This window comes from Nycticebus coucang, chromosome 3 (assembly GCF_027406575.1).
Source record: "Nycticebus coucang isolate mNycCou1 chromosome 3, mNycCou1.pri, whole genome shotgun sequence".
In the NCBI taxonomy this organism is placed as follows: domain Eukaryota; kingdom Metazoa; phylum Chordata; class Mammalia; order Primates; family Lorisidae; genus Nycticebus; species Nycticebus coucang.
In genome coordinates, this window is record NC_069782.1 from 87,928,510 (window position 1) to 87,954,037 (window position 25,528).

At 39.6% G+C, this 25,528-nt stretch overlaps 1 long non-coding RNA gene across 1 annotated transcript; it reads left to right on the forward strand.

Annotated features, from left to right (window-relative positions):
* The first annotated feature begins 1,812 nt into the window (after positions 1-1,812).
* On the forward strand, positions 1,813-25,264 carry LOC128580553 (uncharacterized). The gene is made up of 3 exons (XR_008378692.1): positions 1,813-1,859; positions 24,853-24,992; positions 25,167-25,264. It is a non-coding gene; the product is annotated as an uncharacterized LOC128580553 (long non-coding RNA).
* Positions 25,265-25,528: the final 264 nt, after the last annotated feature.

A 25,528-nucleotide genomic window follows, 5' to 3' on the forward strand; every position in this document is an offset into this window, starting at 1 on the left:
GGAGTATTACGTGAAAGAGAAGCTCCTGTACATTGGGGCACCTCACTTGGCAGACAGTTATGAGTATTCTCCCCTAGCTGCATAGGGCTTGCCACCTGAGCCCCCAGATATGCCCTTCACCTCCTTCTCACCTCGCCCTCCTCCAGATTCCCTCACTATCTAGTCACTATCTAGTGACTTCTCTGGGGGCCTGACAATGCTGAAGACCACAGATTTTGGAATCAAATCCACCTAGCTTTCAGCCTGGGCTTCACCACCCTCTAATCCAACCTTGGATTAAATATATTTCATCTATCTTTTGAAAAATGAGGATAAAGATAACTATTTGATAGGTTTACTGGTGCAAGGATTAAATGAGATAATATACATACAGCCTTAGCACAACAGCAGGTTCAGAAAAGTAGTTTAGCAAATAACAGAATAAAAATAAAGAATGATAATTGAATAAGAATAAAGAATGATAAATAACTCCATACTGAACCTCAGAGTCAAAGCATTCTATAGACATTCTCTTATTTGACAATGTGAATGTTACTTTCTTTTCATTACTGTTATTATTATTCCTTAATATTTTGTTGCAGCAATCATCTGATTTCTTTTCTGAATGTATTTGTCTTCATTCATTCTTTGCAAGGTTTTTGTTTCTGGTCCCTGTCTTTTTTTTTTAATTAAATCATAGTTGTGTACATTAATGTGATCATGGGGCATCATACACTGGTTTATAGACCATTTGACATATTTTCATCACACTGGTTAACCTATGTTAATCTTCCTGGCATTTTCTTAGTTATTGCGTTAAGACATTTATATTCTACATTTAGTAAGTTTCACATGTGCCCTTGTAAGATGCACCGTAGGTGTAATCCCACCAATCACCCACCCTCCACCCATCCTCCCCCCCCTCTCCCCCTTTCCCATATTCTTAGGTTATAACTGGGTTATAGCTTTCATATGAAAGCCATAAATTAGTTTCATAGTAGGGCTGAGTACATCGGATACTTTTTCTTCCATTCTTGAGATACTTTACTAAGAAGAATATGTTCCAGCTCCATCCATGTAAACATGAAAGAGGTAAAGTCCCCATCTTTCTTTAAGACTGCATAATATTCCATGGTGTACATATACCACAATTTATTAATCCATTCATGGATCGATGGACATGTGGGCTTTTTCCATGACTTACCAATTGTGAATTGGGCTGCAATAAACATTCTGGTACAAATATCTTTGTTATAATGTGATTTTTGGTCTTCTGGGTATATACCTAGTAGAGGAATTATAGAATTGAATGGCAGTTCTATTTTTAGATCTCTAAGAGTTCTCTAAACATCTTTCCAAAAGGAACATATTAATTTGGAAGATGTTATGCTGATTAAAATTAGCCAGTCAGAAATAGTCAAATTTCTATTTGACCCACCATATAAGGTTTTAAGGTATGATCAAAACATTTCAATATTTGAAGGAGAAGTAATATCATTAATGCATGGATAGTCAATCACTGAGACAAGAGTTACTGAGACAGCCATTGGTGATCTCTTGAAAGCAGAATTATTTCAGAGATCGTAGCATTTTGGAGACAATTTCTTCACAGCTTATCACTGTATCAATTGCTTCCTGCAAGATTTTGTGAAATCGGAGGCAGAGCAAGATGGCAGCCGAGTAACAGCTTCCTTGCATCTGGGCACCATGAGTCTGGGGATATAGGACTCCAGGCATCTCTGGCTGGTGGGATCTGCCTATCATCACCCGTGAGAGGATACAGGGAGTCAGCGAGAGACTTCTGGACCCCAAGAGGAGGACTAAAACAGTGGAAAACTGGCAAGTGGTTGCGTTCAATCCGTCTGAACCCGCCCGCAACTGTAAGTTCAATAGCAGCGAGACTGCAAACCAGAAAGGCCTTACCTGTGAACTATTTTGGTGTCTTTCGACTTGGCACTCAGCTGAACTGCCTTGGGGAGAGCCTGAGCGGGAGTGCGGAGAACTTTGGCCTTTGTCTAGGGCCCCAGTATGAGCCGCTGAGCCAGACGGAGCTAATAGTGTTTGGCTCTGGGTCACAGGCAGACATTGTGAGCGATCTGCCCTGGCGAGCTCCACCCTCAGGGTCGCAGAGCTGGAATTGGGTGGGAGCTGGTAACCCAGCGACCAAGTAGCCTAAGGGCGGGGTCTGAGCCGCCTTGAAGCCCTAACCCTCTGGGGCAGAGGGAGACCAGTTTTGGCACACAGTGTAAGTGGATAGCCACTTCAGCAGTGATTCCAGCGACAAGCACTTCCCTGAGAAAGCTTCTGCTCAGTAAGTGAACAAGTTCAAAGTGCCTTTTAAGTGGGCTGAAGAGAGATTTAGGGTGTCTACCTGCTGGGATTTGAGAAACTAGCAGCCTCCAGTTGTATCAGAACTGTGATTAACATCTCATACCCCAGAAGACCACGTGTTGCCCAGACAATATTCAATAACATATACATACTGCTTTGTTTTTGGTTGTGTGTGTGTGTGTGTTTTTTTTTTTGGTTTGGTTGTTTTTTTTTGTTTATTTTGATGTTGTTGATTGTTGTTTTGTTTTTTAAGTTCAACCTTTTCCATACAGATCCTTTTTCTTTCTCAATTTTTCTAGTTTAATTATAATTTCCCATTGCTGCCTATTTCAATAATTAGAACTTCATTTTTTGTTAGTGTTTCTACTGCTATTATTTGGTTTTTCCAGCCAATTTTATCCCATAAAGTTTTCTGTTTGCTTGTTTTGGTTTGATTTATAGATTTTTGTCTTTCCTCTCTACTTGGTGGAGGTGGGGTACTGTGTCTGATCAGGTTAGCAAAGAGCTGCTGACCTCAAGGGAACCACGCAACTGGGCACCCCCAGAAGGTGGGGTTTTTTAAGGTTGTGTCAAAGTACCCTACTGTACACCAGTATTGCCCTGTCTCCCTCTTTCTGTGCCTCTCTTCTTTTTGTCAATATTCCTTATACTCACCCCCTCTCCCTTCTCTATCTTTCTTTTTTTCTTATCACTCGGTCCTCCTTTCTTTCATCCCCTTTTTTTACTCTTCAACCTTCTCACCCTTCTGGTCCTCTAACCCTTAGTCCACAGGCACGAAAACTTAAAGAGCAAGAGGAAGTGAAAGGAAAATTAGGGCAAGGAAACAGATAAAAGAAATCACCCATGAGGAAGAATCAGCAGAAAACTCCAGGCAACATGAAGAACCAGTCCAGAACAACCCCACAAAGGGAATATGAGGTAGCTGCTGCAGAGCATTCCACCTATACAGAAATGTTAGGAATGACAGAAAGGGAATTTAGAATACACATGTTGAAAACAATGAAAGAAATGATGGAAACAATGAAGGAAACTGCTAATAAAGTGGAAAATAACCAAAAGGAAATCCAAAAACAGAATCAAATAAGAGATGAACGATATGAAGAATATAAAAAGGATATAGCAGAGCTGAAGGAAATGAAACAGTCAATCAGGGAACTTAAAGATGCAATGGAAAGTATCAGCAACAGGTTAGACCATGCAGAAGAAAGAATTTCAGAGGTAGAAGACAAAGTTCTTGAGATAACTCAGATAGTAAAAGAGGCAGAAGAGAAGAGAGAGAAAGCAGAACGTTCACTGTCAGAATTATGGGACTTTATGAAGCGTTCCAACATACGAGTTATAGGAATTCCAGAAGGGGAAGAAGAATGCCCCAGAGGAATGGAAGCCATACTAGAGAATATTATAAAAGAAAATTTCCCAAACATCACCAAAGATTCTGACACACTGCTTTCAGAGGGCTATCGGACCCCAGGTCGCCTCGACTCTAACCGAGCTTCTCCAAGACACATTGTGATGAACCTGTCCAAAGTCAAGACAAAAGAAACAATTCTGCAAGCTGCCAGGAGTAAGTGCCAGTTGACCTACAGGGGCAAATCCATCAGAGTGACCACAGACTTCTCTAATGAAACTTTCCAAGCAAGAAGACAATGGTCATCTACCTTTAATCTACTTAAATAGAACAATTTCCAGCCCAGAATTCTGTACCCTGCTAAGCTAAGCTTCAAAATTGACGGAGAAATCAAATCATTTACGGATATACAAACATTGAGGAAATTCGCCACAACAAGACCAGCTCTACAGGAAATACTTCAACCTGTTCTGCACACTGATCACCACAATGGATCAGCACCAAAGAAGAACTCAGAAATTAAAGGACAGAACCAAACCTCCACACTGATGCAAAAGATAAAACTAAGCAATGGACTCTCACAAAATAAGACAAATAGAATACTACCACACTTATCAATTATCTCAATAAATGTTAATGGCTTGAATTCCCCACTGAAGAGACATAGATTGGTTGACTGGATTAAAAAACACAAGCCATCCATTTGCTGTCTGCAAGAAACACACCTGGCTTCAAAAGACAAAGTAAAGCTCCGAGTCAAGGGTTGGAAGACAATTTTTCAGGCAAATGGAATTCAGAAGAAAAGAGGAGTTGCAATCTTATTTTCAGATACATGTGGATTTAAAGCAACTAAAGTCAAAAAAGACAAAGATGGTCATTTTATATTGGTCAAGGGAAAAATACAACAAGAAGACATTTCAATTCTAAATATGTATGCACCCAATTTAAATGCTCCCAGATTCTTGAAACAGACCTTACTCAGTCTGAGCAATATGATATCTGATAATACCATCATAACAGGGGACCTTAACACTCCTCTTACAGAGCTGGACAGATCCTCTAAACAGAAATTAAACAAGGATATAAGAGACTTAAATGAGACCCTAGAACAACTGTGCTTGATAGACGCATATAGAACACTCCATCCCAAAGATAAAGAATATACATTCTTCTCATCACCCCATGGAACATTCTCCAAAATTGATCATATCCTGGGACACAAAACAAATATCAACAGAATCAAAAGAATTGAAATTTTACCTTGTATTTTCTCAGACCATAAGGCACTAAAGGTGGAACTCAACTCTAACAAAAATGCTCGACCCCACCCAAAGGCATGGAAATTAAACAATCTTCTGTTGAATAACAGATGGGCAAAGGAAAAAATAAAACAGGAACTCATTAACTTCCTTGAGCATAACAACAATGAAGACACAAGCTACCAAAACCTGTGGGATACTGCAAAAGCAGTTTTGAGAGGAAAATTCATCGCTTTAGATGCCTACATTCGAAAAACAGAAAGAGAGCACATCACAATCTCACAAGAGATCTTATGGAATTGGAAAAAGAAGAACAATCTAAGCCTAAACTCAGTAGAAGAAAAGAAATATCCAAAATCAAATCAGAGATCAATGAAATTGAAAACAAAAGAATCATTCAGAAAATTAATGAAACAAGGAGTTGGTTTTTTGAAAAAATAAATAAAATAGATAAACCATTGGCCAGACTAACAAGGAATAGAAAAGTAAAATCTCTAGTAACCTCAATCAGAAATGATAAAGGAGAAATAACAACTGATCCCACAGAGATACAAGAGATCATCTCTGAATACTACCAGAAACTCTATGCCCAGAAATTTGACAATGTGAAAGAAATGGATCAATATTTGGAATCACACCCTCTCCCTAGACTCAGCTAGGAAGAAATAGAGCTCCTGAAGATACCAATTTCAAGCACTGAGATCAAAGAAACAATAAAAAAGCTTCCAACCAAAAAATGCCCTGGTCCAGATGGCTTCACTCCAGAATTCTATCAAACCTTCAAGGAAGAGCTTATTCCTGTACTGCAGAAATTATTCCAAAAAATTGAGGAAGAAGGAATCTTCCCCAACACATTCTATGAAGCAAACATCACCCTGATAACAAACCAGGAAAAGACCCAAACAAAAAGGAGAATTTCAGACAAATCTCACTCATGAATATAGACGCAAAAATTCTCAACAAAATCCTAGCCAATAGATTACAGCTTATCATCAAAAAAGTCATTCATCATGATCAAGTAGGCTTCATCCCAGGGATGCAAGGTTGGTTTAACATACACAAGTCTATAAACGTTATCCACCATATTAACAGAGGCAAAAATAAAGATCACATGATCCTCTCAATAGATGCAGAAAAAGCATTTGATAAAATCCAGCATCCTTTTCTAATTAGAGCACTGAAGAGTATAGGCATAGGTGGCACATTTCTAAAACTGATTGAAGCTATGTATGACAAACCCACAGCCAATATTTTACTGAATGGAGTAAAACTGAAAGCTTTTCCTCTTAGAACTGGAACCAGACAAGGTTGTCCTCTGTCACCTTTACTATTCAACGTAGTGCTGGAAGTTCTAGCCAATACAATTAGGCAAGACAAGGAAATAAAGGGAATCCAAATGGGAGCAGAGGAGGTCAAACTCTCCCTCTTTGCTGACGACATGATCTTATACTTAGAGAACCCCAAAGACTCAACCACAAGACTCCTAGAAGTCATCAAAAAAGACAGTAATGTTTCAGGATATAAAATCAATGTCCACAAGCCAGTAGCCTTTGTGTACACCAATAACAGTCAAGATGAGAAGCTAATTAAGGACACAATTCGCTTCACCATAGTCTCAAAGAAAATGAAATACCTAGGAATATACCTAACGAAGGAGGTGAAGAACCTCTATAAAGAAAACTATGAAATCCTCAGAAAGGAAATAGCAGAGGATATTAACAAATGGAAGAACATACCATGCTCATGGATGGGAAGAATCAACATTGTTAAAATGTCTATACTTCCCAAAGCAATCTACCTATTCAATGCCATTCCTATCAAAATACCAACATCGTACTTTCAAGATTTGGAAAAAATGATTCTGCGTTTTGTATGGAACCGGAAAAAACCCCGTATAGCTAAGGCAGTTCTCTGTAACAAAAATAAAGCTGGGGGCATCAGCATACCAGACTTTAGTCTGTACTACAAAGCCATAGTGCTCAAGACAGCATGGTACTGGCACAAAAACAGAGACATAGACACTTGGAATCGAATTGAAAACCAAGAAATGAAACTAACATTTTACAACCACCTAATCTTTGATAAACCAAACAAGAACATACCTTGGGGGAAGACTCCCTATTCAATAAATGGTGTTGGGAGAACTGGATGTCTACATGTAAAAGACTGAAACTGGACCCACACCTTTCCCCACTCACAAAAATTGATTCAAGATGGATAAAGGACTTAAACTTAAGGCATGAAACAATAAAAATCCTCAAAGAAAGCATAGGAAAAACACTGGAAGATATTGGCCTGGGGAAAGACTTCATGAAGAAGTCTGCCATGGCAATTGCAACAACAAAAATAAACAAATGGGACTTCATTAAACTGAAAAGCTTCTGTACAGCTAAGGAGACAGTAACCAAAGCAAAGAGACAACCTACACAATGGGAAAGGATATTTGCATATTTTCAATCAGACAAAAGCTTGATAACTAGGATCTATAGAGAACTCAAATTAATCCACATGAAAAAAGCCAACAATCCCTTATATCAATGGACAAGAGACATGAATAGAACTTTCTCTAAAGATGACAGACGAATGGCTAACAAACACATGAAAAAATGTTCATCATCTCTATATATTAGAGAAGTGCAAATCAAAACAACCCTGAGATATCATCTAACCCCAGTGAGAATGGCCCACATCACAAAATCTCAAAACTGCAGATGCTGGCGTGGATGTGGAGAGAAGGGAACACTTTTACACTGCTGGTGGGACTGCAAACTAGTACAACCTTTCTGGAAGGAAGTATGGAGAAACCTCAAAGCCCTCAAGCTAGACCTCCCATTTGATCCTGCAATCCCATTACTGGGCATCTACCCAGAAGGAAAGAAATCCTTTTATCATAAGGACACTTGTACTAGACTGTTTATTGCAGCTCAATTTACAATCGCCAAAATGTGGAAACAGCCTAAATGCCCACCAACCCAGGAATGGATTAACAAGCTGTGGTATATGTATACCATGGAATACTATTCAGCCATTAAAAAAAATGGAGACTTTACATCCTTTGTATTAACCTGGATGGACGTGGAAGACATTATTCTTAGTAAAGCATCACAAGAATGGAGATGCATGAATCCTATGTACTCAATTTTGATATGAGGACAATTAATGACAATTATGGTTATGGGGGGGAAACAGAAAAAGGGAAGGAGGGAGGTGGGTGGGGCCTTGGTGTGTGTCACACTTTACGGGGGCAAGACATGATTGCAAGAGGGACTTTACCTAACAATTGCAATCAGTGTAACCTGACTTATTGTAACCTCAATGAATCCCCAACAATAAAAAAAAAAAAAAAGATTTTGTGAAATCTTTTCTTCCTTTTATGGCATAGAATTACCTTTTTTCTAGTGCAGAGGTCAGTTTTCTTCAGTGTCTTCTCTGGTTTTGACTCACTGGCTGTATCCTGGTCTCTTTCAGAAACCAAGGAATTATTTTCAACCTCTTGATTATCCAGTTTCAGATTTGGCCCTTCAAACAAATCAAGCCCTGGTGAAGTCACTTGAGGCACGTCGTTTCTTCCTGTCATTTCTTTATCACTGTCTGCTGGTGTGTCTAGTAGCTTTTTAATGGCTTCATCTATTTCATAATTTTGTAAAAATTTTTCTAGAAATTCAGCAGAAATGACAGGTTTACCTCTGTCTCCTGGGTTGAGGAATTCCATTTCTTGGGTAGTATGGACATTTTAACAATGTTGATTCTTCCCAGCCATGAGCATGGTATATTTTTCCATTTGTTAACATTTTCAGCTATTTCTTTGCTTAGAGTTTCATAGTTCTCTTTATACAAATCTTTTACATCCTTTGTTAAATAAACTCCCAAATATTTCATCTTCTTTAGCACTACTGTGAACGGAATAGAATCCTTAACTGTTTTTTCAGCTTGACTATTGTTGGTATATATAAAGGCTACTGATTTATAAATGTTTGTTTTGTAACCTGAGACGCTGCTGTATTCCTTGATCACTTCTCAGAGTTTTGTAGTAGAATTCCTGGTGTTTTCCAGATATACAATCATATCATCTGCGAAGAGGGAAAGTTTGATCTCTTCTGACCCTTGATCACCTTTTCTTCCCTAATTATGATGGCTAAACTTCTATTACAAAAAAAAAACTTCCAGTCATGGAAAAAGCCCAAGTGCCCATCGATCCACGAATGGATTAATAAATTGTGGTATATGTACACCATGGAATATTATGCAGCCTTAAAGAAAGATGGAGACTTTACCTCTTTCATGTTTACATGGATGAAGGTGGAACATATTCTTCTTAGTAAAGTATCTCAAGAATGGAAGAAAAAGTACCCAATGTACTCAGCCCTTCTATGAAACTAATTTGGGGCTCTCACATGAAAGCTATAACCCAGTTACAACCTAACAATAGAGCGAAGTGGGAAAGGGAGGGGAGGGAGGGGGGTGGTGGATAGAGGGAGAGGGATCGGTGGGATCATACCTGTGGTGCATCTTACAGGGGTATTCGCGAAACTTGGCAAATGTAGAATGTAAATGTTTTGGCACAGTAACTGAGATAATGCCAGGAAGGCTATGTTAACCATTGTGATGAAAATGTGTCAAATGGTCTATGAAGTGAATGTATGATGCCCCATGATCATATCAATGTATACAGTTATGATTTAATAAAAAATAAATAAATAAATAAAACTTCCATTACAATGTTGAGAGCAGTGGAGACAATGGGCAACCTTGCCTGGTTTCTGATCTGAGTGGAAATGATTTCAATTTAACTCCATTCAATATGATATTGGCTGTGAGTTTGCTGTAGATGGCCTCTATCAGTTTAAGAAATGTCCCTTCTGGGCGGTGTCTGTGGCTCAAAGGGGAAGGCACCGGTCCCATATGCCTGAGGTGGTGGGTTCAAACCCAGCCCCGGCCAAAAACCACACACACACACACACAAATTAAAAAAAAAAAAAAGAAAGAAAAGAAATGTCCCTTCTATTCCAATTTTATTAAGTGTTGTGATCATGAAGGGATGCTGGATATTATCAAAAGTTTTTTCTGCATCAATTGAGATAATCGTATGGTCTTTGTTTTTTAATTTGTTTATGTGCTGAATTATATTTATAGATTTACGTATATTGAACCAGCCTTGAGATCCTGGGATAAAACCGACTTGGTCATGATGTATAATTTGTTTGATGTGTTGGATTCTGTTTGTTAGGATCTTGTTGAATATTTTTGCATCTATATTCATTAGTGATACTGGTCTATAATTTTCTTTTCTTGTTGGGTCTTTTCCTGGTTTGGGGACCAGGGTGATGTTTGCTTCATAGAACGTGTTGGGTAATATTCCTTCTTTTTCTGTATTTTGGAACAGGTTGAGTAATATAGGTACCAGTGCCTCTTTAAAGGTTTGGTATAATTCTGATGTGAAGCCATCTGGTTCCAGGCTTTTCTTTTTAGGGAGATTTTGTATGGTTGATGCTATTTCAGAACTTGATATAGGCCTCTTCAACATTTCCACTTGATTCTGGCTAAATCTTGGAAGGTGACGTGCTTCCAAGTATTGGTCAATTTCCTTCAGATTTTCATATTTCTGAGAATAAATTTCTTGTAATATTCATTAAGGATTTTTTTAATCTGAAGAGTCTGTTGTTATTTCGTCTTTGTCGTTTCGGATTGATGAAATTAGAGATTTACTCTTTTTTTCCTGGTTAGGTTAGCCAAAGGTTAATCTATTTTATTGACCTTTTCAAAAAACCAACTTTTTGATTTATTGATCTGTTGTATAATCCTTGTGTTTTCAATCTCATTTAATTCTGCTCTAATTTTGGTTATTTCTTTTCTTCTGCTGGTTTGTGGTTGGAATGTTCTTCCTTTTCCAGTTGCTTGAGATGTCCCATTAAGTTGCTAACTTCCTCTCTTTCCATTCTTTTGAGGAAGGCTTGCAGTGCTATAAATTTCCCTCTTAGTTCTGCCTTTGCAGCATCCCAGAAGTTCTGATAATTTGTGTCTTCATTGTCATTTTGTTTCAAAAATTTGGCAATTTCCTTCTTAATCTCATTTATGTCCCAGCTATCATTCAGCATAAGGTTATTTAACTTCCATGTTTTTGTAAGAGTATGCAGATTCCTATTGTTACTGAGTTCAATTTTTATTCCATGGTGGTCCGAGAAGATGCAAGGAATAATTTCTATTCCTTTAAATTTACTGAGGTTAGACTTGTGACCTAAGATGTGGTCGATTTTGGAATATGTTCCGTGGGCTGATGAGAAGTATGTGTGTTCAGTTTTGTTGGGATGAAATGTTCTGTAGATGTCTGTTACATCCAAATGTTGGATGGTTAGTTTTAAATCTAAAATTTCTTTGCTCAGCTTCTTATTGGAGGATCCATCCAACATTGCCAAAGGAGTGTTAAAATCTCTGACTATTATGGAGCTGGAGCAAATCAAGTTGCTCATGTCTGTTACAGTTTCTCTTAAAATTGAAGCACATTTTGGTTGGGTGCATAAATATTAATAATTGAAATCTCATCATATTGAGTATAACCCTTAACAAATATGAAGTGACCATTCTTATCCTTCCTTACTTCTGTTGGTTTAAAGCCTATTGTATCTGCAAATAGAATTGTGACACCTGCTTTTTTCTGATTTCCATTTGCCTGAAATATGGACGTCCATCCTTTCACCCTGAGTCTATATTTATCTTTTAAGGTAAGATGAGATTCATGTATGCAGCAGATATCTGGCCTGAGGTTTTGTATCCAGTCAGCAAACCTGTGCCTCTTTAGAGGACAGTTTAAGCCATTCACATTAATGGAGAATATTGATAAGCCTGGTAAAATTTTGGGTAGCGAGTTTTTTGAAAGTGCTGTGGACATTTTTAATCCTTTCACCACTGTGGAATTTGGAGTTCGATCAAAAGTTTCTGAGTGAGTTTACTTTTGTGGTAGAGGATTGTGCTGGTCATTATGGAGGATAGGTCTGAGAATATACTGAAGACCTGGTTTGGTTGTGGCAAATTTCTTCAAGTGAAGAAATTTCTTCATGTGAATGTCATTAAAGTATTTAATTTCTCCATCATATAGGATCCTGGTTTGAAAGTTATTTTGTTTTAGGAGATTAAAAGTCGATGACCACCCTCTTCTGGCTTGAAATGTTTCAGCAGAGAGATCTGCAGTCATTCTAATATTCTTCCCTTTGTGGGTTATGGTTTTCTTACATCTGGCTGCTTTCAGAATTTTCTCCTTTATATTAACTTTAATGAAGTTAATTATGATGTGCCTGGGGGATGTCTTATTTGGGTTGAGTTGTGCTGGGGTTCTGAAACTGTCTGCTATCTGAATTTCAGAATCTCTTGGCATGTCTGGAAAATTCTCTTTCATAATTTCATGGAGAAGAGCCTCTGTGCCTTGTGAAGCCACTTCATCGCTTTTAGGGATTCCTATGAGGCAGATATTAGCCTTCTTCAAATTATCCCAGAGCTCTCTGAGAGAATGATCTGTTTTTGCTCTCCATTTCTCTTCCTCTTTGAGAGTTTGGGAGTGTTCAAATGCTTTGTCTTCAATTTCAGAAATCCCTTCTTCTGTTTGCTCCACTCTATTACTGAGGGATTCTACTATATTTTTCAGATCTTTGAGGGCTGCAAATTCTTGCTTCGATGTGTCAAAATCTTTGGTGATTTTGTCTTTAAATTCATTGAATTCTTGAGACAACTTTTGAATTGCACCTCGAATTTCTTTTTTTTTTTTTTGGCCAGGGCTGGGTTTGAACCCACCACCTCCGGCATTTGGGACTGGCGCCCTACTACTTGAGCCACAGGCGCTGTCCTCACTTCGAATTTCTAATTCCAACTTTTCCTCCATTCTATTAATCTTGTTTGCGATCCAAATTCTGAATTTGATTTTTGACATCTCAGCCATCTGTTTATGAATGGGATCTTCAGTTACATCTGCCATATCTTTCCTTGGGGTGGTTGATCTACTCTGGTTATTCATGTTACCAGAGTTTTTCCAGTGATTCTACCCCATGATTATTTTACACCGTTTGACTAGATGAGTGGAAAAAGAAAAGTTCGGTTCAGGGCTCCAGGAGTAGTGATTAACCAGCCCCTTGCCCAAAAGCTGGGACTGGTGTCTGTATCATTTCCCCTAGAGCTTTGCCAAGGAACTGTACAGTGCTATGGCCTAAGAAACTGGGGGCCTGCTTGGTGTTGTGGGGCTAAGTGGCTCTGTCTTGTTTTCAGCTGGTCTCTGTCCAACCCTAGTGAATCAGTTACTCTGGTTTGAAATCTCAGCTGTGGATAACTACTAGCAATTAGCTTACCCCACCCCCCACAGGCAACAATTGGAACAGAAAAATCAAACCTTCCTACAACCACACACCTAGGGTACCACTTGGATAGCCCTTGAGCAATTGGCTCAGTTCAAGAGGTCCAAATCAATTGTCTCAGTCATCACCTGTCTCAGGTGGGAGAGTTTAAAAGGTGGCAACTAGATTGCAGGGGTCTGCTGACAACTCAAATGTGACTTGCTCCAGTGCTCTGTGAGGTCAGGAGGACCCACCCAGCAAATAGATTAGTCTGGGAAGGTTGATGCCTCCTTCCCCACCTTGCACCTCTGTCACACCCAATCACTGATAACCCCGCAGGGCTGTGACCCAGTTGCCTCCAATGAGCAGATACTCCAGGGGTTTGCACCTGCCTGAATCACAAGGAGATCTATGTCAGCAGAAGAAGGTGAAGCCTGACTATCTCAGGTGCTTAATGGAGGCTGGGGCTGTTCACTCAGTTCCAGTCCCGCCCCTGATCGATGTTACTGACAGAACAGAACAACTTTGCAGAATTTGTTTCTGTCCCAGCTAAATTCCCCTACAGGCGAGAAGCTGTTTTGAATTCATAGAACCTGTGCCTCAGGCCCTATCTGTGCTGCTGCCCAGTCTCAGCTGTAGTTTGTATTCGCAGCACAGTTACCTGTCAGTTCCAGCCTCTGCCTGCCCTCCTTTGTCTAGGCTGATGATCCCCTGATTGCCAGTACATCCCAAGCTCAGTAAAGCAGTCCTCTGGGTCAGCCCCGCCCTGGGAATCTGTCGGCTCTGCCTGTGCGTTTTCTAGTCCCCGTGCTCCACCCAGGCTGGTACCACCTCAGGCAAACCCTTTACTCACAGGGCCTGCATTTCCATCCCAGATCTGTTCTGCCGGTGGTTGCCACTTGAGAAGATGCCCAACCTCCTCTGGTTGCCCAGAGAGACAGGGGGGTGTGACTCTGGAATATCCAGGGTTGAGCCCTATTGTTGCCCCAAACGGCTGCTGCTCTGTTCCTTGGGGCACGGCTGCTCCTCTGTGGCTTCCTCACAGCCAACCATCCTCTCTTCACTCTCGAGCCACAGAATCAGCACTGACCAGCAGCAGTCCATGCCCTGTCCATACCTCTCTAGAAAATACCCAAGAATCTGGACTCCTGGGGGACAGGCCTCCAGACCTCAGAGGGAGAGTGGAGGGGAGTGCTCGGAGCTCAGAATTGCAGGTAGAGAATATATACAGTTTTATACAGTTTTATGCCTGGCAGGAGAGTGCCATGGCACCCTAGTAGGGGAAGTAGGTCCAGTTTTTAGAGGGTCTCTCCCGTGGGATATCATGGGAGGACTTTTGAACTCTGCTCGTTTGTTTCTGGGGTACTCCAAGCCATTCTCATGAGGGACAGGACTCCCATGTGCTTGGGGATGGATTTTGTACCTTTTGTTTCTATCCTTGGGGTTGCAGCTCACCTCAGCAGGGTTCTTCAACTTTCTCTCTTGGCACAGCTCTCTCTGGTCCCTATCTTAAACATTGTTATTGTTGTTAAATTTTGAGCCTTTTTAATTTTGTGAAGACAAAATGTGGAAGCCTAATGAACACATGTATATGTGAAAATAAAAAAAATTTTTTTAAATGATAATTGGTATTTATTAGTCCCAGGTGGCCGCCCACTTGCTTTGAGGCCTGGCATGTTTTCCTAGTTCTTACCACTGATGCCACCTTCCCCTATTTTTAATTTTATCTGTCACATTTAGAGAATGTTGGAAGGAGGACATTAGTAGACTGGGTTCTTACTATCATCTTTTTTTTTTGAGACAGAGCCTCAAGCCGTCACCCTGGGTAGAATGCTGTGGCATCACAGCTCACAGCAACCTCCAATTCCTGGGCTTAAGCGATTCTCTTGCCTCAACTCCCAAGTAGCTGGGACTACAGGTGTTCACCACAATGCCTGGCTATTTTTTGGTTGTAATTGTCATTGTTGTTTGGCAGGCCCAGGCTGGATTCCAACCCGCCAGCTCTGGTATATGTGAGGCTTTATATATAAGGTGCCATGCTGGTGCCTTAGCTGCTTGAGCTATAGGCGCTGAGCCCTTACTATCATCTTGCCCAGAGTTTCTCTTTACATATTTGGGCTGGTTTCTGTTGGTAAGAAGAAATCATTTCCAAACACTTATTCTAAATCTAGTCAGTTTATGGAGTAATTCAAGCAGTTCTTCTAGTCCTATTGGGTTTTCTAAGAAAGCCCAATTGAATCTTCTACAAATATAATATTTTGTCAACTTCATAAGACTTCTTCTTTTTATTTGTGCTTTATTTCATTTATCAGACCATGGACAATCAACTAGGTTTAGTAATGGTATCTTTACCTCATTCTGGTTTACTAGAGAATACGTCTCTCCTTTCTCTTGTGTATACAAATGAACTATTAATTTAGAATAAACAGTTATTTTATTAAGAAAATGTTCCCTAAAAAAGAAAGAAAGAAAATGTTCCTTTATTTCTACCTCTTAGAGTTTTTATATCAGGGAGAGTTGTTTAATTTAATCCAATAATAGTTTTCCTATTTATTGAAATGATAAGGCTATTTTGATTTTTGTTTCCTTGACATTGTGAAAGACCCAATGGCTCGAGATTGTTCCAGAACCCCACTTGCTCTAGATAACAATTTATGTTCAAAAGGATGGACCATACCATAGGGAACATTAAGCTCTTCAGATGTCCATTCAAGAAAAAATTTTAAGTTTGACTCTTTTCTCACAACTGCATAAAAGTTCTGGATGGATTAGAGATTAGACTTTTAAAAAACTTCAAACTATTTTAAGAAAATATTTTTTACAGTTTCAGTGTGAGGAATCCTAAGTCGTAAACCCCACAAACCATAAAAGAAAATATTTAGAGAGTTGGCTACCTAATATTTAAAACTTCTGAATAATGAAAGATACAATAAAGAAAGTTAAAGACAATAGAAGACTGGGAGAAAACATTGCCAATATAGATAACAGGTAGTCGATTAATAATCAGAATATATAAAGGAAAGAGGGGGAAATAGAAAAAGTTACTGAGAAACCAAATAAAGCTGTCTCACTCATAATAAATAACAAGTAAATAAAAACAACAAGGTAACATTTTCATCATGGAATTACAAAAAATTTAAAAGATAAATGTCCAGTGTTGGAGAATGTACATGGCAGGCTGTAATTTCAGGTTTCTCCACTCCAGTAGTTTATGTAAAGAGCACTCCCTGCAGCACAATTCCAACACTGAGTTTGAAGTAGTAGGGTGCACCTTAGAACAGTGCCCTCCCCTGCTGTGGGCTTGGTGAGAGTCTGGGGAACAGCTTTTGGCCTATCTGCCAAAATGTTAAAGGCCTTCTGCCTCAGTGTTTCCTCTTCCAGGAATTTAGCCTTTCAGATATACACAAATATGTAATATATATGTAAAGACACATGCAAAAGGATGTTCATTACACATGCTTTATATGGGGAGAAAGGAAACGACTTCCACGTCCCTCAGTAGAGAATGGTATGAATAAATCATGGTACATCTACTGATGGGATATTTTGCAACTCTTGAAAGGAAGGAAATTGATTTATTTTTACTCACATAGAATCATCTTCAAGATTTGATGTCACGCCTGAGATAAACATGAATGAAAGCAAATCCCCAAATATCTATTATTTGATCTCTTGCATATATGTTTGTGTCTGAATATATATTCAATAGGGAATGCACAACCAAGGAAGAGGAAGAGTCTACAAGCTGAGGTATTAGACTGGAACTGTTGAGCACAGGGAATTGGTGACAGAAAGGAATTCCATGTTTTATGCTTTATACTGAATTACTTGTGCTCTATCATAATAAGAATGTATTGCATATGTTACTCACTGGCTGGCTCTGAACTACAAGAATCCTTGCAGGTTTGTCTGTTCTGTGACAACTTCCTACCTGGTTATACGACCTAGGAATGTCCTACCAACAAGTGTAAGAAATTCCGGGCATTCCTGAAATAAATCCTCCTTCTGAGCTAGCTGCTCTATGCATCATAATCCCTATAGTGCTTTTCAAAAACAATTTTATTTTATTTTGAGACAGAGTCTCATTCTGCTGCCCTTGGTAGAGTGCTGTGGTGTCAAAATTCACAGCAACTTCAAATTCCTGGGCTCCAGCGATACTCCTGCCTCCGCCTCTGGAGTAGCTGGGACTACAGGCAACCACTACAATGCCCAGCTAATTTTTCTATTTTTAGTAGAGACAGGATCTCTCTCTTGCTCAAGCTGGTCTTGAACTCCTGAGCTCAAAGTATCCTCCCACTGGAGGCGGAGCAAGATGGCAGCCGAGTAACAGCTTCCTTGCATCTGGGCACCGTGAGTCTGGGGAGATAGGACTCCAGGCATCTCTGGCTGGTGGGAACTGCCTATCATCATTCCTATGAAGATACAGGGAGTCAGCGAGAGACTTCTGGACCCCAAGAGGAGGACTAAAACAGTGGAAAACCGGCAAGTGGTCGCGTGTGTTCAATCCGTCTAAACCCGCCCACAGCTGTAAGTTCAGTAGCAGCGAGACTGCAAACCAGAAAGGCCTTACCTGTGAACTGTTTTGATGTCCTTGGACTTGGCACTGAGTTGAACTGCCTTGGGGAAGGCCTGAGCGGGAGTGCGGAGAACTTTGGCCGTTGTCTGGGGCCCCAGACTGAGCCACTGAGCCAGACGGAGCTAATAGTGTTTGGCGGTGGGTCACACGGATCCATTGTCAGTGATCTGCCCTGGCAAGCTCCGCCCTCAGGGTCGCAGAGCTAGAAACGGGTGGGAGCTGGTAACCCAGCAACCAAGTAGCCTAAGGGTGGGGTTTGAGCCGCCTTGCAGCCCTAACCCTCAGGGGCAGAGTGAGACCGGTTTTGGCACACTGAGTAAGTGGATAGCCACTTCAGCAGTGATTCCAGCGAGAAAGCTGGGAAAGCTTCTGCTCGGCAAGTTTACAAGTTCAAAGTGCCTTTTAAGTAGGCTGAAGAGAGATTTAGGGTGTCTACCTGCTGGGGTTTGAGAAATCAGCAGCCTCCAGTCGTATCAGAACTGTGACTAACATCTCATACCCCAGAAGACCACGTGTTGCCCAGACAATATTCAATAACATATACAAACTGCTTTGTTTTTGGTTGTGTATTGTTTTCTTCTTTTTTTTTTTTTGGTTTGGTTGTTTTTTTTGTTTGTTTATTTTGACGTTGCTGATGTTCTTTTGTTTTTTTAATTTCAATCTTTTCCACACAGATCCCTTTTTCTTTCTCAATTTTCCTAGTTTAATTATAATTTCCCATTGCTGCCTTTTTTAATAACTTCAACTTCATTTTTGCTAGTGTTTCTAACGATATAATTTGGTTTTTCACCCAATTTTATCCCCGTAAAGTTTTCTGTTTGCTTGTTTTGGTTTGATTTATAGCATTTTTGTCTTTCCTCTCTACTTGGTGGAGGTGGGGTACTGTGTCTGATCAGGTTAGCAAAGAGCTGCTGACCTCAAGGGAACCACGCAACTGGGCACCCCCAGAAGGTGGGGTTTTTTAAGGTTGTGTCAAAGTACCCTACTGTACACCAGTATTGCCCTGTCTCCCTCTTTCTGTGCCTCTCTTCTTTTTGTCAATATTCCTTATACCCACCCCCTCTCCTTTCTCTATCTTTCTTTTTTTCTTATCACTCGGTCCTCCTTTCCTTCATCCCCTTTTTTTGCTCTTCAACCTTCTCACCCTTCTGGTCCTGTAGCCCTTAGTCCACAGGCACAAGAACTTAAAGAGCAAGAGGAAGTGAAAGGAAAATTAGGGCAAGGAAACAGATAAAAGAAATCACCCATGAGGAAGAATCAGCAGAAAACTCCAGGCAACATGAAGAACCAGTCCAGAACAACCCCACAAAGGGAATATGAGGTAGCTGCTGCAGAGGATTCCACCTATACAGAAATGTTAGGAATGACAGAAAGGGAATTTAGAATACACATGTTGAAAACAATGAAAGAAATGATGGAAACAATGAAGGAAATTGCTAATAAAGTGGAAAATAACCAAAAGGAAATCCAAAAACAGAATCAAATAAGAGATGAACGATATGAAGAATATAAAAAGGATATAGCAGACCTGAAGGAACTGAAACAGTCAATTAGGGAACTTAAAGATACAATGGAAAGTATCAGCAACAGGTTAGACCATGCAGAAGAAAGAATTTCAGAGGTAGAAGACAAAGTTCTTGAGATAACTCAGACAGTAAAAGAGGCAGAAAAGAAGAGAGAGAAAGCAGAACGTTCACTGTCAGAATGATGGGACTTTATGAAGCGTTCCAACATACGAGTTATAGGAATTCCAGAAGGGGAAGAAGAATGCCCCAGAGGAATGGAAGCCATACTAGAGAATATTATAAAAGAAAATTTCCCAAACATCACCAAAGAGTCTGACACACTGCTTTCAGAGGGATATCGGACCCCAGGTCGCCTCAACTCTAACCGACTTCGCCAAGACACATTGCGATGAACCTGTCCAAAGTCAAGACAAAAGAAAAGATTCTGCAAGCTGCCAGGAGTAAGCACCAGTTGACCTACAGGGGCAAATCCATCAGAGTGACCGCAGACTTCTCTAATGAAACTTTCCAAGCAAGAAGACAATGGTCATCTACCTTTAACCTACTTAAACAGAACAATTTTCAGCCCAGAATTCTGTACCCTGCTAAGCTAAGCTTCAGAATTGACGGAGAAATCAAATCATTTACGGATATACAAACATTGAGGAAATTCGCCACAACAAGACCAGCTCTACAGGAAATACTTCAACCTGTTCTGCACACTGACCACCACAATGGATCAGCAGCAAAGTAAGAACTCAGAAATCAAAGGACAAAACCTAACCTCCACACTGATGCAAAAGATAAAACTAAGCAATGGACTCTCACCAAATAAGACGAATAGAATACTACCACACTTATCAATTATCTCAATAAATGTTAATGGCTTGAATTCCCCACTGAAGAGACATAGATTGGCTGACTGGATTAAAAAACACAAGCCATCCGTTTGCTGTCTGCAAGAAACACACCTGGCCTCAAAAGACAAATTAAAGCTCCGAGTCAAGGGTTGGAAGACAATTTTTCAGGCAAACGGAATTCAGAAGAAAAGAGGAGTTGCAATCTTATTTTCAGATACATGTGGATTTAAAGCAACTAAAGTCAAAAAAGACAAAGATGGTCACTTTATATTGGTCAAGGGAAAACTACAACAAGAAGACATTTCCATTCTAAATATTTATGCACCCAATTTAAATGCTCCCAGATTCTTGAAGCAGACCTTACTCAGTCTGAGCAATATGATATCTGATAATACCATCATAACAGGGGACTTTAACACACCTCTTACAGAGCTGGACAGATCCTCTAAACAGAAATTAAACAAAGATGTAAGAGATTTAAATGAGACCCTAGAACAACTGTGCTTGATAGACGCATATAGAACACTCCACCCCAAAGATAAAGAATATACATTCTTCTCATCACCCCATGGAACATTCTCCAAAATTGATCATATCCTGGGACACAAAACAAATATCAACAGAATCAAAAGAATTGAAATTTTACCTTGTATCTTTTCAGACCATAAGGCACTAAAGGTGGAACTCAACTCTAACAAAAATGCTCAAGCCCACCCAAAGGCATGGAAATTAAACAATCTTCTGTTGAATAACAGATGGGTGAAGGAAGAAATAAAACAGGAAATCATTAACTTCATTGAGCATAACAACAATGAAGACACAAGCTACCAAAACCTGTGGGATACTGCAAAAGCAGTTTTGAGAGGAAAATTCATCGCTTTAGATGCCTACATTCGAAAAACAGAAAGAGAGCACATCAACAATCTCACAAGAGATCTTATGGAATTGGAAAAAGAAGAACAATCTAAGCCTAAACTCAGTAGAAGAAAAGAAATATCCAAAATCAAATCAGAGATCAATGAAATTGAAAACAAAAGAATCATTCAGAAAATTAATGAAACAAGGAGTTGGTTTTTTGAAAAAATAAATAAAATAGATAAACCATTAGCCAGACTAACTAGAAATAGAAAAGTAAAATCTCTAATAACCTCAATCAGAAACGATAAAGGGGAAATAACAACTGATCCCACAGAGATACAAGAGATCATCTCTGAATACTACCAGAAACTCTATGCCCAGAAATTTGACAATGTGAAGGAAATGGATCAATATTTGGAATCACACCCTCTCCCTAGACTTAGCCAGGAAGAAATAGACCTCCTGAACAGACCAATTTCAAGCACTGAGATCAAAGAAACAATAAAAAAGCTTCCAACTAAAAAATGCCCTGGTCCAGATGGCTTCACTCCAGAATTCTATCAAACCTTCAAGGAAGAGCTTATTCCTGTACTGCAGAAATTATTCCAAAAAACTGAGGAAGAAGGAATCTTCCCCAACACATTCTATGAAGCAAACATCACCCTGATACCAAAACCAGGAAAAGACCCAAACAAAAAGGAGAATTTCAGACCAATCTCACTCATGAACATAGACGCAAAAATTCTCAACAAAATCCTAGCCAATAGATTACAGCTTCTCATCAAAAAAGTCATTCATCATGATCAAGTAGGCTTCATCCCAGGGATGCAAGGCTGGTTTAACATACGCAAGTCTATAAACGTTATCCACCATATTAACAGAGGCAAAAATAAAGATCACATGATCCTCTCAATAGATGCAGAAAAAGCATTTGATAAAATCCAGCATCCTTTTCTAATTAGAACAATGAAGAGTATAGGCATAGGTGGCACATTTCTAAAACTGATTGAAGCTATCTATGACAAACCCACAGCCAATATTTTACTGAATGGAGTAAAACTGAAAGCTTTTCCTCTTAGAACTGGAACCAGACAAGGTTGTCCTCTGTCACCTTTACTATTCAACGTAGTGCTGGAAGTTCTAGCCAATACAATTAGGCAAGACAAGGAAATAAAGGGAATCCAAATGGGAGCAGAGAAGGTCAAACTCTCCCTCTTTGCTGACGACATGATCTTATACTTAGAGAACCCCAAAGACTCAACCACAAGACTCCTAGAAGTCATCAAAAAATACAATAATGTTTCAGGATATAAAATCAATATCCACAAGTCAGTAGCCTTTGTATACACCAATAACAGTCAACATGAGAAGCTAATTAAGGACACAACTCCCTTCACCATAGTTTCAAAGAAAATGAAATACCTAGGAATATACCTAACGAAGGAGGTGAAGGACCTCTATAAAGAAAACTATGAAATCCTCAGAAAGGAAATAGCAGAGGATATTAACAAATGGAAGAACATACCATGCTCATGGATGGGAAGAATCAACATTGTTAAAATGTCTATACTTCCCAAAGCTATCTACCTATTCAATGCCATTCCTATCAAAGTACCTACATCGTACTTTCAAGATTTGGAAAAAATGATTCTGCGTTTTGTATGGAACCGGAAAAAACCCCGTATAGCTAAGGCAGTTCTTAGTAACAAAAATAAAGCTGGGGGCATCAGCATACCAGATTTTAGTCTGTACTACAAAGCCATAGTGGTCAAGACAGCATGGTACTGGCACAAAAACAGAGACATAGACACTTGGAATCGAATTGAAAACCAAGAAATGAAACTAACATCTTACAACCACCTAATCTTTGATAAACCAAACAAGAACTTACCTTGGGGGAAAGACTCCCTATTCAATAAATGGTGTTGGGAGAACTGGATGTCTACATGTAAAAGACTGAAACTGGACCCACACCTTTCCCCACTCACAAAAATTGATTCAAGATGGATAAAGGACTTAAATTTAAGGCATGAAACAATAAAAATCCTCAAAGAAAGCATAGGAAAAACACTGGAAGATATTGGCCTGGGGGAAGACTTCATGAAGAAGACTGCCATGGCAATTGCAACAACATCAAAAATAAACAAATGGGACTTCATTAAACTGAAAAGCTTCTGTACAGCTAAGGACACAATAACCAAAGCAAAGAGACAACCTACACAATGGGAAAGGATATTTGCATATTTTCAATCAGACAAAAGCTTGATAACCAGGATCTATAGAGAACTCAAATTAATCCACATGAAAAAAGCCAACAATCCCTTATATCAATGGGCAAGAGACATGAATAGAACTTTCTCTAAAGATGACAGACGAATGGCTAACAAACATATGAAAAAATGTTCATCATCTCTATATATTAGAGAAATGCAAATCAAAACAACCCTGAGATACCATCTAACCCCAGTGAGAATGGCCCACATCACAAAATCTCAAAACTGCAGATGCTGGCGTGGATGTGGAGAGAAGGGAACACTTTTACACTGCTGGTGGGACTGCAAACTAGTACAACCTTTCTGGAAGGAAGTATGGAGAAACCTCAAAGCACTCAACCTAGACCTCCCATTCAATCCTGCAATCCCATTACTGGGCATCTACCCAGAAGGAAAAAAATCCTTTTATCATAAGGACACTTGTACTAGACTGTTTATGGCAGCTCAATTTACCATTGCCAAAATGTGGAAACAGCCTAAATGCCCACCAACCCAGGAATGGATTAACAAGCTGTGGTATATGTATACCATGGAATACTATTCAGCTATTAAAAAAAATGGAGACTTTACATCCTTCGTATTAACCTGGATGGAAGTGGAAGACATTATTCTTAGTAAAGCATCACAAAAATGGAGAAGCATGAATCCTATGTACTCAATCTTGATATGAGGACAATTAATGACAATTAAGTTTATGGGGGGGGGAAGCAGAAAGAGGGATGGAGGGAGGAGGGTGGGGCCTTAGTGTGTGTCACACTTTATGGGGGCAAGACATGATTGCAAGAGGGACTTTACCTAACAATTGCAATCAGTGTAACTGGCTTATTGTACCCTCAATGAATCCCCAACAAAAAAAAAAAATAAAAAATAAAAAGTATCCTCCCACTTTTGCAGGCCTGAGCCACCACACCTATAAGGGCTTTTAAAATTTTTAGATCCAAGTCTCTATCTCAGAATTTCTGTGCCTAAAGTTTTTATATTGCTCTGGAGGAGGAAGTGAGAAGTGAGGGTTAGTGGCTTGACTGACTATATTGGACAATTGCTGGGCCACAGCTGGGAACGAAGAAGGCAGAGAGGTAGGCTTCATCTGAAAGAGATCCAGGTAAACATAACGGGCACTCTTGTGGGATAAAGACATTCTCCCAGTATAAAAACATCCTCCCAGGCTTGGTGATAAAGGTGCTCCACTGGGGGACAGCCAGGAAAGACACCAAGGACTCCGCAGCAGTTGAGTTAAGGATGCAGTTTTCATTTGGTATTTTCACTAAAAGTTAATTCTTTTTACGCTTGTTGGATGGGTGTATGCTGTGGGTGAGTTTTCCACTACTGTGTTCTAAAGTGAAGCGAACTGGGAGATGATTTGAAGTTTACAAAAAAAACTCACTTTGCTCTTGGAATGGAGAAACCCACCCAGCTTGCTTAGAGTCTCTCAGGGACCTGTTGTATATTTTTATCTAAGGACGAGGCTGCCTAAGTCACTATTATAGCAGCTGTGTGACTGCCAGCAAGGTTCTTAACCTCTCTGAAACTCGATTTCTTGATTTGCAGAATGGATAAAATGATGTGCCCCCCCATGGGGCATGAAGATCAGAGAGGTGATGTATGTACAAGTGACTCCATGAAATCTTAGCTGCTGTTTATTAATATTATGATGGGGACTGTGGACTCCTTCAGGCCAGACACAATATGTGAGTATGTGAATTCTTTCCATTTCCTCCTCCCACACTAGTACAGGGCTTGAGCATTTGCTGAACGCTCTGATCCTGATTGCACCAGGACCCTCTGACTTTCTTTGACTTTATTTTACAAGTCTGTAAATTGTAAGAAACTGATAACAATACAAAATAAATTCTTGTCGTCAGATGCGCACGTTTTTCGGGTTGTCCCTCACTATGCGGAAGGAGCCAGTTTCACCTCCATTTGCACCTTCCGGTCAGTATTTCAGGTCTGTGCCTGTTCTCCGGTCTGGCTGTAACATCTTACAACCATTATTAATTATGAGTTAAATTAATAATTAATTAATAGTGAGTTAAATATGCTCTTTAGCATACTCTCATTTAATATTTGCACGCAAGTCAGGATTTTACCTTTTTTGAAAAGTGTCTTTTAACATTGCTAAGACTCTTTTACAAGAACAATGAGTTTTTGTAGAAGGCAAACACTGAGGCTGAACCTCGTTCTCAGGACCAGACACGGATGTAATTCGAATTAATTTCCTTTTCGT